We start from the raw sequence: 12,218 nt of genomic DNA, 5'->3' as shown, positions 1-12,218 counted from the left end.
ACCATAGATTTACCTGCTCTAGAACGTAACAAAATTGGAGTGAAATGGCGTGTCTTTTGTATCTGGCTTCCTTTGCTTCACTTAACATTTTGGGGATTTGTTTATATTGTTACATGGATCAGCAGTTGTCCCTTTTTACTGTAAATAGTAATCCATTGTTTGAAATACCAGTTTTTTAAAGTCAGTCTTCTGGACACCTGACCTATTAATATTTTCAGTTTTTGGCTATTTCAATGAAAGCCTCCATAAATGTTTTTGTACAAGTGTGTGTCTGCGTGTAGTGACGTGTTTTCACTTCTCTTGGGTAAATACATAGGAATAAATTCGCTGGGTTTGAGGTCAGGTATGTGTTTAATTTTATGAGACTCTGTCACACATTTCCCCAAATCATTGTTCTGTTTTAAATTCTCACCAAAAATATACTGGAGGGGGAAAAAAAAAATGTATGAGAGCTCTGGTTACTCTACTAACTTCTTCAACATTTGGTGTTTTCAGTCTTGAATTTTAGCCATTTTGGTGGGAGTATACATGTATCTCATTGTGATTTTAACATGTATTTCCCAGATGACTAAACGTTGGAGAGTACTTTTTCATGTACGTTTTGGCCATTCATATGTTTTCCCCTGTAGAATGTCTTTTAAAATCCTTTGCCTAGGCTGTCGCTCTCCAACGCCAGCGCCGCCTCTAGCTCGCCGAGCTCCAGCCGAAGGAGAAGGAGGGTAAGTAAGGAGGTCTCTATACCATGGCTCGTGCAAAGCAGACTGCCCACAAATCGACCGGTGGTAAAGCACCGAGGAAGCAACTCGTTACAAAAGCCGCTTGCAAGAGCGCGCCCTCTACTGGAGGGGTGAAGAAACCTCATCACAGTACAGACCTGGTACTGTGGCATTCCGTGAAATTAGACGTTATCAGAAGTCCACTGAACTTCTGATTCGCAAACTTCCCTTCCAGCGTCTGGTGCGGGAAATCGCTCAGGACTTCAAAACAGATCTGTGCTTCCAGAGTGCAGCTATTGGTGCTTTGCAGGAGGCAAGTGAGACCTATCTGGTTGACCTTTTTGAAGACACCAACCTGTGTGCTATCCATGCCAAACGTGTAACAATTATGACAAAAGTCATCCAGCTAGCACGCCGCAAACGTGGAGAACGTGCTTAAGAATCCACTATGAAAAAAAAAAAAAGAATCCACTATGATGGGAAACATTTCATTCTTAAAAAAAAAAAAAAATTCTCTTCTTCCTGTTATTGGTAGTTCTGAACGTTAGATATTTTTTTTCCCAAGGGATCAAAAGGTACCTAAGTATATGATTGCAAGTGGAAAAATAGGGGAGAGAAATCAGGTATTGGTAGTTTTTCCATTTTCATTTGTGTGTGAATTTTTAATATAAATGCAGGGACATAAAGCATTAATGAAAGTCAAAATGTTTCAGTGAACAAGTTTCAGCAGTTCAACTTTATAACAATTATAAATAAACCTGTTAAATTTTTCTGAACAATGCCAGCATTTGGATTTTTTTTAAAACAAGTAAATTTCTTATTGACTGTAAAAAAAAAAAAATACTTTGCCTATTTTAAAAATTGAATTAAAACAAATATATATTTATTTATTTTTGGCTGTGCTGGGTCTTCGTCACCGCGTGGGCTTTTCTCTAGTTGTGGCAAGTGGGGGCTACTCTCCAGTTACAGTGCAAAGGCTTTTCATCGTGGTGACTTCTCTTGTGTAAAACAGGCTCTAGGGCTCTCAGGCTTTAGTCGTTGGGGTGTGTGGGCTCAGTGTTTGCAGATCGCGGGCTCTAGAACACAGGCTCAATAGTGGTGTCACACCGGCTAAATTGCTCCAGGGCATGCCAAACCCGTGTCTCCTGAATTGGCAGACGGATTTTTTTTCTCACTAGTGAGCCACCAAGGAAGCCCTATTATTGAGTTTTAAGAGTTCTTTGAATGTCCAGGATACCTCCTCTGTCAGATGTATATATTTGGATCAGTCTAACTTGTCTTTCTTTTATGGTTATTGCTTTCTGTGTCTTAAGAAACTTTTGCCTACACTCAAGTGATGAAAATATTTTCCTGTTTTCTTCTAGAAGCTTTATAGTTTTAGTTTTCATATTTAAGTTTAGGGTTCTTCTTGAATAACTTTTGTGTATGGAGTGACGGGAGAGCCGGGGTTTGCTTCCCAGGTGGCTCAGTGGTAAAGAATTGCCTGCCAATGCAGGAGACTCAAGAGACGTGGGTTCAATCCCTGGGTCGGGAAGATTCCTAAGAGTAGGAAATGGCAACCCACCCCAGTATCCTTGCCTGGGAAATCCCATGAACAGAGGAGCCTGACGGGCTACTGTCCATAGGGTTGTAGAATAGTCAGACACAACTGAGCGACTATATCCACACGAGATAAGGGGTGGAGGTTTGCTTGTTTTCTCACCTGGAATGGATGTCCAGTTTTCCAGTAACATTTGTTGTAAACATTTTCCTTTCCCCACAGGATTGTTTTGGTGTTTTTGTTGAAAATCAAATGACCGCATACATGTCTATTTGTGGCAGGAATTCTGTTTTTTTCTAAAGCTCTTCCGGTGACTCTGATGTACATCCCTAGGGTGCAAGCCCTTGGGGTCCTAAGCATTTGCTGGTGAGATGATTGGTTATTTAGAAGGTTCAAAAAATGAAAGCTGTGGTAGGTGTGTGTCTGTGTATTCTGGACCTAAGAACATGCTGAACTGTCCACAGATTTTACAGTGAAGGTGGGTGGTACAGTCGTGTTTCCCTGTGGGCAGGGAGCAGGGAGACTTCTCTAGAGCCTTGACTGATGTATTCCACCATAAACCCAGAAGAAAGGGCCAGTGTAGAGGGTGAAGTCACCCACATAGTCAGGGTATCCTCTTCGTCCACCATGATGATGTGATGCCCATGGGCATTAAAGGGCCTGCAGAGGGTATATTAGCCCTCAGGACCGTTGCTGTCTATCCCCAGCCAGAGTACCTGTAACCTCAAGAGTTCAGGGTTTCAGAGATAGTTTCCAGGCCGCAGGGCCACCAAAAGTTCTTTTTTTTCTTTTAAACCAACGCCTTTTTTAAAAGGTTAATAATTTTATTTATTTATTTATTCAGGCTGTGCTGCGTCTTTGTTGCTGTGCATGCGGGCTTTTCTCTAGTTGCAGTGCTTGGGCTTCTCATTCCAACAGTTTCCCTTGTTGTGGCTCCAGGGCTCTAGAGCACAGGCTCAGGAGTTGTGGCACACGGAGTCAGTTGGTCCGAGGCAGGTGGGATCCTCCCGGAACAGGGATCGAACCCGTGTCTCCTACACTGCAGGAGGACGCTATCTCTGAGCCACCAGGGAAGCCCCACCAAAAGCTCTTTTGGACCATGTGCAGGATTTTGAATGACCATCAGCGGTGTGCTGAGTAGTGTCTCATCTGATCCCAGCAGATTCCAGCTGCCCGGACACTGATGGTGATTCAGGTGGAAGAGGATCCTGTGCATTTCTCGCCTTACCTTTGGGGAGACTAGGATCTCAGCCGGCTGTGTGGTGGTCTTGCAGAACTGTTTAGAACCAGCAGCAAACCTGGAATGGCTGCAAAGTTCTCAGGCCATGGGGCTGTGGGCGTGGGACTTCTCTGCCTTCCCCAGCTTTTGTGACAGGATATCTGCTCAACAGTTTTGCTCAGCAATGTGAGAATCCCAGCCTTTGAAGACTGTGATGAGGTGTGAGAAGAGCTGAGTGTGTCTCAGGCACGCCTGGCTGTCAGGTGAAGGACACCCCTCCTTGAAGGCCACATGGTGGCCTTGCAGTTCCATCTTCCCCACAGGGTCACCGATGTTAGCCATCATGGGTTTCAACATGGGGTTCACAAGGGAAGAAGTCACTTAGGCTGGAGAGTCCTTGAGACAGGCCGGAACAGTTGGCTTTGAGGATGTCAGGCCAGGCAAATTTCAGGAAGGCCAAAGTCGAGTTAAAAACAAAAAGTTGTTAATCCCTGAAACAAAATACACAGCGAGGCTGTTACCTGAGGAAATTGCTCTCTTTTCAGAGGTCAAACAAGGTGGGAAAGTACGGATGAACCACTCAGATTCTTGAGCCCAAGAAGCCCTAGATTCTAGAGTTGTATGGGGGAGGATGTCCCCAACCCAGAAGCCGGGATCCTTTGCCCAGGATACACTGCCCAGAATGAACGTGACCCAGAATATCGGTCCGGGTCACAACACCTCAGTTCTGGAGATTGGCCTGGAGGTGGCGCCCTTGCTGTTGGTCTGGAACTGCTAGACCAAGGCTTCTGCAGGTCTAACCAAAGGATGAGGATATCAGGAATTCCCTGGTGGTCCAGTGGTTAGGACTTTGAGCTTCCACTGTAGGGCATATGGGTTCGATCCCTGGTTGGAGAACTAAGATTTCACATGCTACTCAGTGCAGCTTAAAAAAAAAAAAATGAATGAGGATGTCACCCAGTGGAAGGGGATGCTCAGATACCTAGGCTGGACCTTTTCATCAACTCCTGAAGAGAGCAAGGGCATTGCCCAAGCCTAAGTCCACTGCCGTGTCTTCAAACTGCTCAAGACTTAGCTTGAAATCTGTTTCTAACTCCCATTCCCTCAAATCCAGAATGATAAAGATTTTAAGTGCTACACTCCAGTTACTTCATAAACCTTTGAATGTAACTTTCCCACAAATCCTTCCGTAACACATCTTAAACATTCTTCTGGTCAAAATGTGCTTTGAGTGTTTCCAGGGCAAAGATACATCTGACCTGTACTAAGGAAAGCGTTGCAAGTGGGACTAGGTTGAGTAGCCAGTGGATCTTTTGTCACCGCACACCCAAGAGCCTGGCTAGCCCCTTCCTCAGTTATGTTGAGCCCTGGTCCCCTGGTGGCTCAGATTGTAGAGAGTATGCCTGCAATGCAGGAGACCCAGGTTTAATCCCAGGGTCAAGAAGACCCCCTGGAGAAGGGCACGGCTACCCACTCCAGTATTCTTGCCTGGAGAATTCCATGGACAGAGGAGCCTGGCAGACTACAGTCCATAGGGTTGCAAAGAGTCAGACACAACCGAGCGACTAACGCTACTACTATTACCAGTCCCCTAGTGGAGGGACCAGGTAGAAGACAGAAATACAGGTGGTCTGAGACCCCTTGCTAGATTCCAGGTTCTGTTCATTCATTTTGGGGCCACAGTCCTAGTCAGGGGACTCAATCTATACAAATGGGTTGAGGCATGTCTGTAAGACTAGCTTTTATTCCCTACCTCTGTGACCTGGGTCTAGTTTTCTAAACATGGTAGAAGGTAGAGAATCAGCCAAGCAAGATTCTGTCCTGGATGGTGGCAGCTTTAAAACTACAGTAGCCCTGGCTGAGGGCAGAGCCTCTGAAATTAGGTGCAGCCTGGCCATGGCTACCCTTGAGGTCAATCCAGTTTTTTTTTTGTGTGTGTGTGTGTGTGTTCCCAGAGCAGGGCAAAGCACATTCTCTCCTTCCAGCCTTAGTTCTCAATCCATGGAGCACTCTCCTATCTAAGGTGTGAGAGGCTTCCCCACCACAAGCCTCTTATTTATTTCATGCCCTCAGCATCAGCTGGGAAATGAGTCCCATGTTTCATTTACCATGTTCCTTCCTGCCCTCCCCCAAAAAAGGTCATTTGTTTTACAATCAAGCTAACATACATTCACTTTTGAGTAAAGCAAATAAATGTTTAATAAAATTCTGAATCTCCTAAGACGTTGGCTTTATAGCTTCCTGGCCGGGAAAGCGGCATTTGTGAGGGCGAGAAGATAATGAAATGGCTGAAATTACTGAGGGTAACTTGTAATTGATCAGGAAATAAAAATTTTCCATCCCTGTGTTGCTCGGTGAAAACGACCTGTTAAGAAGACTAAATGGAGCTTTGAAAAACCTGTGCTTTTTTTCACTTCCTATTTACCAGTGCTGTTCAGGGAGCAGTGAGGGGCAAAAGGAGTAACTCCTATGATAGAAACCCAGTTCAGAAAAAAAAAAAAAGAAGATTATGTGTAGCTTTCTCCTGCAAACTAAATTCGTTTTCTACTGCCAGGCCAGCAGGGGCTATGAATTCTTGAATGGGATGCCTGTGGTGGGGAGGGGCAAAGGCAACTCTGGGTAACTGTCCTGACAAGCTAAGAAAAATGACATTGGGTGTGGTTGAAGGTTGGCAGCTAGCTGCTTCGAGGATAAATGTTCCCAGTGACTTCCGAGGACTCAGGAATAAAGGAATAAAAATCACCCTGAATATCTGAACGCATAAAAAGCTATTTTCAGGAAATGCAATGCTACCTTGAAACATATGTCTCTTCCCAGTTTGTTTTATTCTTACTGTTTTTGGTTGTTGTTTTTTTTAATCCTCTCTTTCTCTTCCTGCAGAATGAGGTAGGTAATTGATTTCTTTATCAAGATGCCGGGTGATACATTTTTCACGGCTTTCAGGGAGCACTGAAAATCTAAAACCATTGTCTGTCAGATTCAGCTTTCAGCTGCAATCATCTTTATCATCAGGTAAGCCTGCTGGCATATATTTTTCAAATTTTATTCAGAACTGTTGTCTTTTACTGGTCAAGTAACATTCTTTGTGATTGCGTTATCCAAAAATAAAAAAGAATTTTTAGCAATGATCGAAATAAAGCTTGTTAGATCATTTTTAATGGTAATGAATTGGTTCCTGAAGATTTGATTAAAGAGGAAACTAGGTCAATTTAAGCAGAGTCCAAACGAGGCAGAAAGAAAGTCCATACAAGGGAGGAGAAAAAAGGAAGTTGTGGAACCACAGATACACTAAAAGAAAAAATTTAGAGTATAAAAATTAACCTTGCATATTTTCTCTGGAGCTGTATGTAAATGTTAGAAAAAGGACTAGAAACCTTACTAATTGATAATAATAGTATCCATTGAGAGTAACTTTGTTGCTGAAAGGGTAAGGAGAGCTAATTAAAGAAGACAAAGCATTATCTATATATATTTTTTCCCATTCCTTGTATCAATTATTTATTTAAAAACAAATTTACAGAGGCTTCCCTGGTGGCTCAGTGGTAAGGAATCTGCATGCCAGTGCAGGAGACACAGGTTTGATCCCTGATTCAGGAAGATCCCACATGCCTCAGATCAGCTAAGCCCATGAGCCGCAGCTATCGAGCCTGTGCTCTAGAGCCAGGGAGGCACAGCTTCTGAAGCCCATGCACCCTAGGGCCCGTGCTCCACAACAAGAGAAGCCAGCTCAATGAGAAGCCCAAGCACCGCAACTGGAGAGTAGCCCCTGCTTGCTGCGACTCGAGAAAAGCCCTCGCAGCAACTAAGACCCAGCACAGCCAAAAATAAATCATTAAAAAAAAAAATTTTTTTTTAATTTTTTTGGCCGAGTTATGCAGCATGTGGGATCTTAATCTCCAGCCAGGGATTGAACCTGGGTCCCCTGCATTGGGAGCGTAGAGTCTTAGCCACTGGACTACCACCAGGGAAGTCCCCAACCTTTTTAACCATCTTTCAAGTGAAGAGTTCATTGACATTAAGTACATTCACACAGTTGTGTGATCATCATCCCCGTCTCTAACTGAATAGCAGTTATCCTTTTGTGTCTGGCTTATTTCACTTGGCACGTCTTCAAAGTTCATCCATGCTGCAGCATTTGTCAGCATTTCCTTCCTTTAAAAGACTGACTAATGTTCTGTTGTATGGATATATCCATTCATCAGCTGATGGACATTGGGTTATTTTTACTTTTGGACAATTATGTTTGACTACAAACATCTGTGTACAAGTTTTTGCATGAACATGTTTTCAGTTCTCTTGGCTATATACCTAGGAGTCGGGTCACATGGCCCGGGTCAAATTGCCGGGTCATATGGCAACTCACGTTTAACCTTCTGAGGAGCTGCCAATGTCTTTTCACAGGGTTGCACCATTTTACACTCTCACCAACAATATATAAGGGTTCTAATTTTCCCACAACCACCACCACTTGTTGTTTTCCTTTTTTAAAAAATAATTTCAGCCATCCTAGTGGATCTCATCAGAGAAGGCAATGGCAAGCCACTCCAGTACTCTTGCCTAGAAAATCCCATGGATGGAGGAGCCTGGTAGGCTGCAGTCCATGGGGTCGCTAAGGGTCAGACATGACTGAGCGACTTCACTTTCACTTTTCACTTTCACACTTTGGAGAAGGAAATGGCAACCCACTCCAGTGTTCTTGCCTGGAGAATCCCAGGGACGGGGGAGCCTGGTGGGCTTCCGTCTATGGGGTCACACAGAGTCGGATACGACTGAAGTGACTTAGCAGCAGCAGCAGCAGCAGCAGTGGATCTCACTGTGATTTTGATTTGAATTTTATAATGTTTTGTTTAAATCAGGTGGTTGCTGTGGTTGTTCAGTTGCTAGGTTGTGCCTGACTCTGCAGCCCCATGGACTGCAGCCTGCCGGGCTCCTCTGTCCTCTACTGTCTACCAGATTTTGCTCAGATTCATGTCCATTGAGTTGGTGATGCTATCTAACCATCTCATCCTCTGCCACCCCCTTCTCCTTTTGCCTTCAATCTTTTCCCAGCATCAGGGTCTTTTCTAATGAGTCAGCTCTTTGCGTCAGGTAGTCAAAGTACTAGAGCTTCAGCTTCAGCGACAGTCCTTCCAATGAATATTCAGGATTGATTTCTTTACTATTGCTCATTTGATCAGAACATATTAATTCTTTTCTTGTATAACTAATAAAATGACTATTTAAGAAAATAAGTGCATTGAATGTAAAGAACAAAACCTATCTAAGGCATTGTCACTGCAAACAGAAGATTATTCACTTAGCTAACAGAGTTTATGGCTAAGTCAGAGAAGGGCTCAGGGCTGATGTAAACTACAGGGTTCTTCCTCAGGAGACGATGGGATGGTAAAGAGTCAACCTCCGTGTACTTCAATAATAATCAAAAACAGATTTTCTGGGAACTCATGTGACCAGGCCCTGTATTAAATGCTTTGTATTTTTTTCATTTAGTTCTTAAACAATCCTATGCAATAAGTACTATTTTTATTTTTGTTTCACAGCTGAGAAAACTACAGCTGAAATAAGTAAAAGAAAATGCAAATTACACTGTTATGTCATGGCCCCAGGACTGAATCCAGGCCCGACCGATTCCTGAGCATTAACACTGGATGATTCCATGTGACTTTGCATGCACTTCTCAGTGTTCTTCTATTAATAGAATAATAAATAATTGTAGGATCATAACGGTTACTATTATCCCTAAACTTCATTGTTTGCTGAGTTGCAGGCACTGTATGGGGCTCCTCATGTGCATCCTTTCGTTTAATACTCATAAACCCTGAGACGGGTACAGTGGGATTATTGTCCCCATTTTACCTATGACAAATAGAGTTCAAGAAACCTGCCCCAGATTACAGAGTTGCCCCTACACATTTAGTCTTCTTACTGTTTCCCCAACATGCTGGGTCCACTCTATCCAGAACGTTCTTCGGATCTTCAGCAGATGGCTTCTTTAATGTTCAGATTAGAACTAAAATGTTGCCTCCCCACAGAAGCCTTTTCCATCCCACCCATAGTAGTACTGCATACATTTCAGGCATACAGTAGGTACTCTGTAAATACTGAGTAAGTTAAGGCATCCATGGACCTTCTCACATCCCTAGATTTGCTTTCCTTGTTCCTGCAGTCCAGTCAGCTAGTCTGCCTGGATCAAATCCTTCCTCCCTTCCTCCCCGCCCCTGAGATGTCACCTTCTCTGAGCATATACAAGCCCACCAGTGCTCACCCATCAAGTTGTTCCAGCCCCTTCAATCCTGCAATAATCCTTCACTTTTAAACTACCAATTGATTCTCCTTCTGCACATTCAACAACAAATCTCTTGTCTCTACTCCATTCTGCTTGGGTACTTTGGGAGGAGATACTTAAGTGCATTTCTACCCTAGGGGTGTGTTTCCCCCACTTGCAGGTGGAACAAATGTGTAAACAGGTAAATATTAAATCAACACAGTGGGAGAAATGCAAAAGAGACACATGTGATGACTTGCGCAATGCATACAGCCAGAAATAAAGAGATGCATACGCAAGGCTTGGGGCGGTTCAGTGCAGCACACCCAGGCAGCAACAGTGTGGCCCCGAACTAATCAAAATTCATCAGCAGCGTATTTAAAAGGGTGTAGAGCGGTGCTGGTTTCGAGTCCTGGCTTCACCATGTACTGGCTGTGGGCAAATGACCTAGCCTCTGGGCTCCAATTTCTACCTAAGGAAAATACTATCTGCTCCACAGAGGTGCATTAATATAGAGGATTAAATGAAATAATCTCTCAAAATGTATATGCTCCATCAATGATAATTTTAAGTTACTACTGAAAAACATTTTAATACAGAAAACCCTTTTAGCACAAAGATCCATGAAGTGTTATTTGTCATAGGAAAAATATTGAAGAAAATTCAGAATCCTCTCGGAATATTATGAAGCCATTAAATTGTGAGAATGTACTGGTGATGGACAGGGAGTCCTGGCGTGCTGTGATTCATGGGGTCGTGGAGAGTCGGACACGACTGAGCGACTGAACTGAACTGAACTGTGGAATTACAGATACAAAAGCCCTAGACAGGGACTTCCCTGGTGGCCCAGTGGTTAAAACTCTGTACCTCCCATTCAGGGGGCACAGGTTTGATCCTTTGGTCAGGGAACTAAGATCCCACATGTTGCATGACAGAAAAAAAAAAAAAGGCAAAATTGTGTATGTGGTGTCATCTTGGCTATGTAATTATATTCCAAAAGTCCCCTGGCATCTCCAGCTTGTGGGTTTAACTTGTACCCAAATTTCTCTGCCTCATTGCCCCCACCTGCTCCTGCAGACCTTTGCAAATGTTCTAGGGGCCCTAGGGAGTAGCTGCACCAGTTCTCCTTCCCCCAGCCACCCCAACATTCATAAGATGTCTATACTTATAGACCCAGTCATTCTTTCCAGACTTTCTCTGTTTACAGTGGCCACACCTCCATGGTGGGGTGGGGGGACGAACCAGCAGGTTTGCCTGGACCTGAGAGATTTCCTGGGATGCAAGACCCTTAGTGTTAAAATTGGGAAAGCCCTTGGCAAATTGGGATAAGTTGGTGACCCCATCTTGGTGGTGATCCCATTTCTTTGGTGACCCCATCTCAATGCCCAGAATACTTCCAAAGGTGCAAGCGTTTTATTTAGGTGCCCAAATGACATTTGTTTTCTCAGCTGGAGCCAGGCTGTGTTCCTACCTAAATGAGGACTGATGGGTGAGCAGAATATTTGTGTTTAAATTCAGAGGATTTTTATCTCTGGTACTAAGGAAGTGAGTAAACTAATCAAATGATTGCTTGAGAAACAGGTGATCAGAGCACAAGTTTGGACAAGAGATGCTGGCTTGGAAAACATGAGCTTCTTGGGCATGAGCTTCTTGGGTGGCGACTGAAGTCACAGAAGTCGGGGAGAATGTCCAGGTAATGTGTAAGTAGGACAGAAGCCTGAGGATAATGCCATTGGAGCCAGGAGGTGGAGGGAGATGAGTCCACAAAAGAAACCGAGGAGAGTGGTCAACACAATCAAGGAAAAGTTAGATTTGAGGTTCGCAGTTCTGGGACACAGTCCTCAATCAGCCCTTAGCTTCCATTTGGCTATGCCTCACTCCAAAGCCAGTACTGACTGAACATTTGCTACATCATCGAATAGACTTCTCTTCCATCTCCGAAATGCAAATGATTTTCCAAGGTCTATATGAGGTATTCTTTTTTCTCTCTGCCCTGTCTTTCATAGTAGTTTAATTTATCCTTGGGGCAGCTGTTTTCATCTCAATGAGGCTGGTTCCCAAATTATACCTCCAGTATTAACCTTGTGAGAGCTTGGGTCCACATTTCAAACTGTCTCCGAGACATTTCCACCTCATTTTCCCACCAGTAAGCCAAATCCAGCCTCCTAAAAAAGAAGCATCACAGGATCATAATCATAGATGCTAGCATTGGAAGGAACCATGCTGCTGCTGCTAAGTCACTTCAGTCGTGTCCGACTCTGTGTGACCCCATAGACGGAAGCCCACCAGGGTCCCCCATCCCTGGTTCTCCAGGCAAGAACACTGGAGTGGGTTGCCATTTCCTTCTCCAATGTGTGAAAGTGAAAAGTGAAAGTGAAGTCGCTCAGTCGTGTCCGACCCTTAGCGACCCCACGGACTGCAGCCTACCAGGTTCCTCCGTCCATGGGATTTTCTAGGCAAGAGTCCTGGAGTGGCTTGCTA

At 44.0% G+C, this 12,218-nt stretch overlaps 1 pseudogene; it reads left to right on the top strand.

The window, feature by feature from the left end:
* Positions 1-633: 633 nt before the first annotated feature.
* On the top strand, positions 634-1,155 carry LOC129537910 (histone H3.3A-like; annotated as a pseudogene).
* Positions 1,156-12,218: the final 11,063 nt, after the last annotated feature.

The sequence above is a fragment of the Moschus berezovskii genome, chromosome 20 (genome assembly GCF_049115385.1).
Source record: "Moschus berezovskii isolate FMDL1 chromosome 20, NW_MosBer_1.0, whole genome shotgun sequence".
NCBI classification, from domain to species: domain Eukaryota; kingdom Metazoa; phylum Chordata; class Mammalia; order Artiodactyla; family Moschidae; genus Moschus; species Moschus berezovskii.
This window is presented reverse-complemented; position numbering and strand designations above follow the sequence as displayed.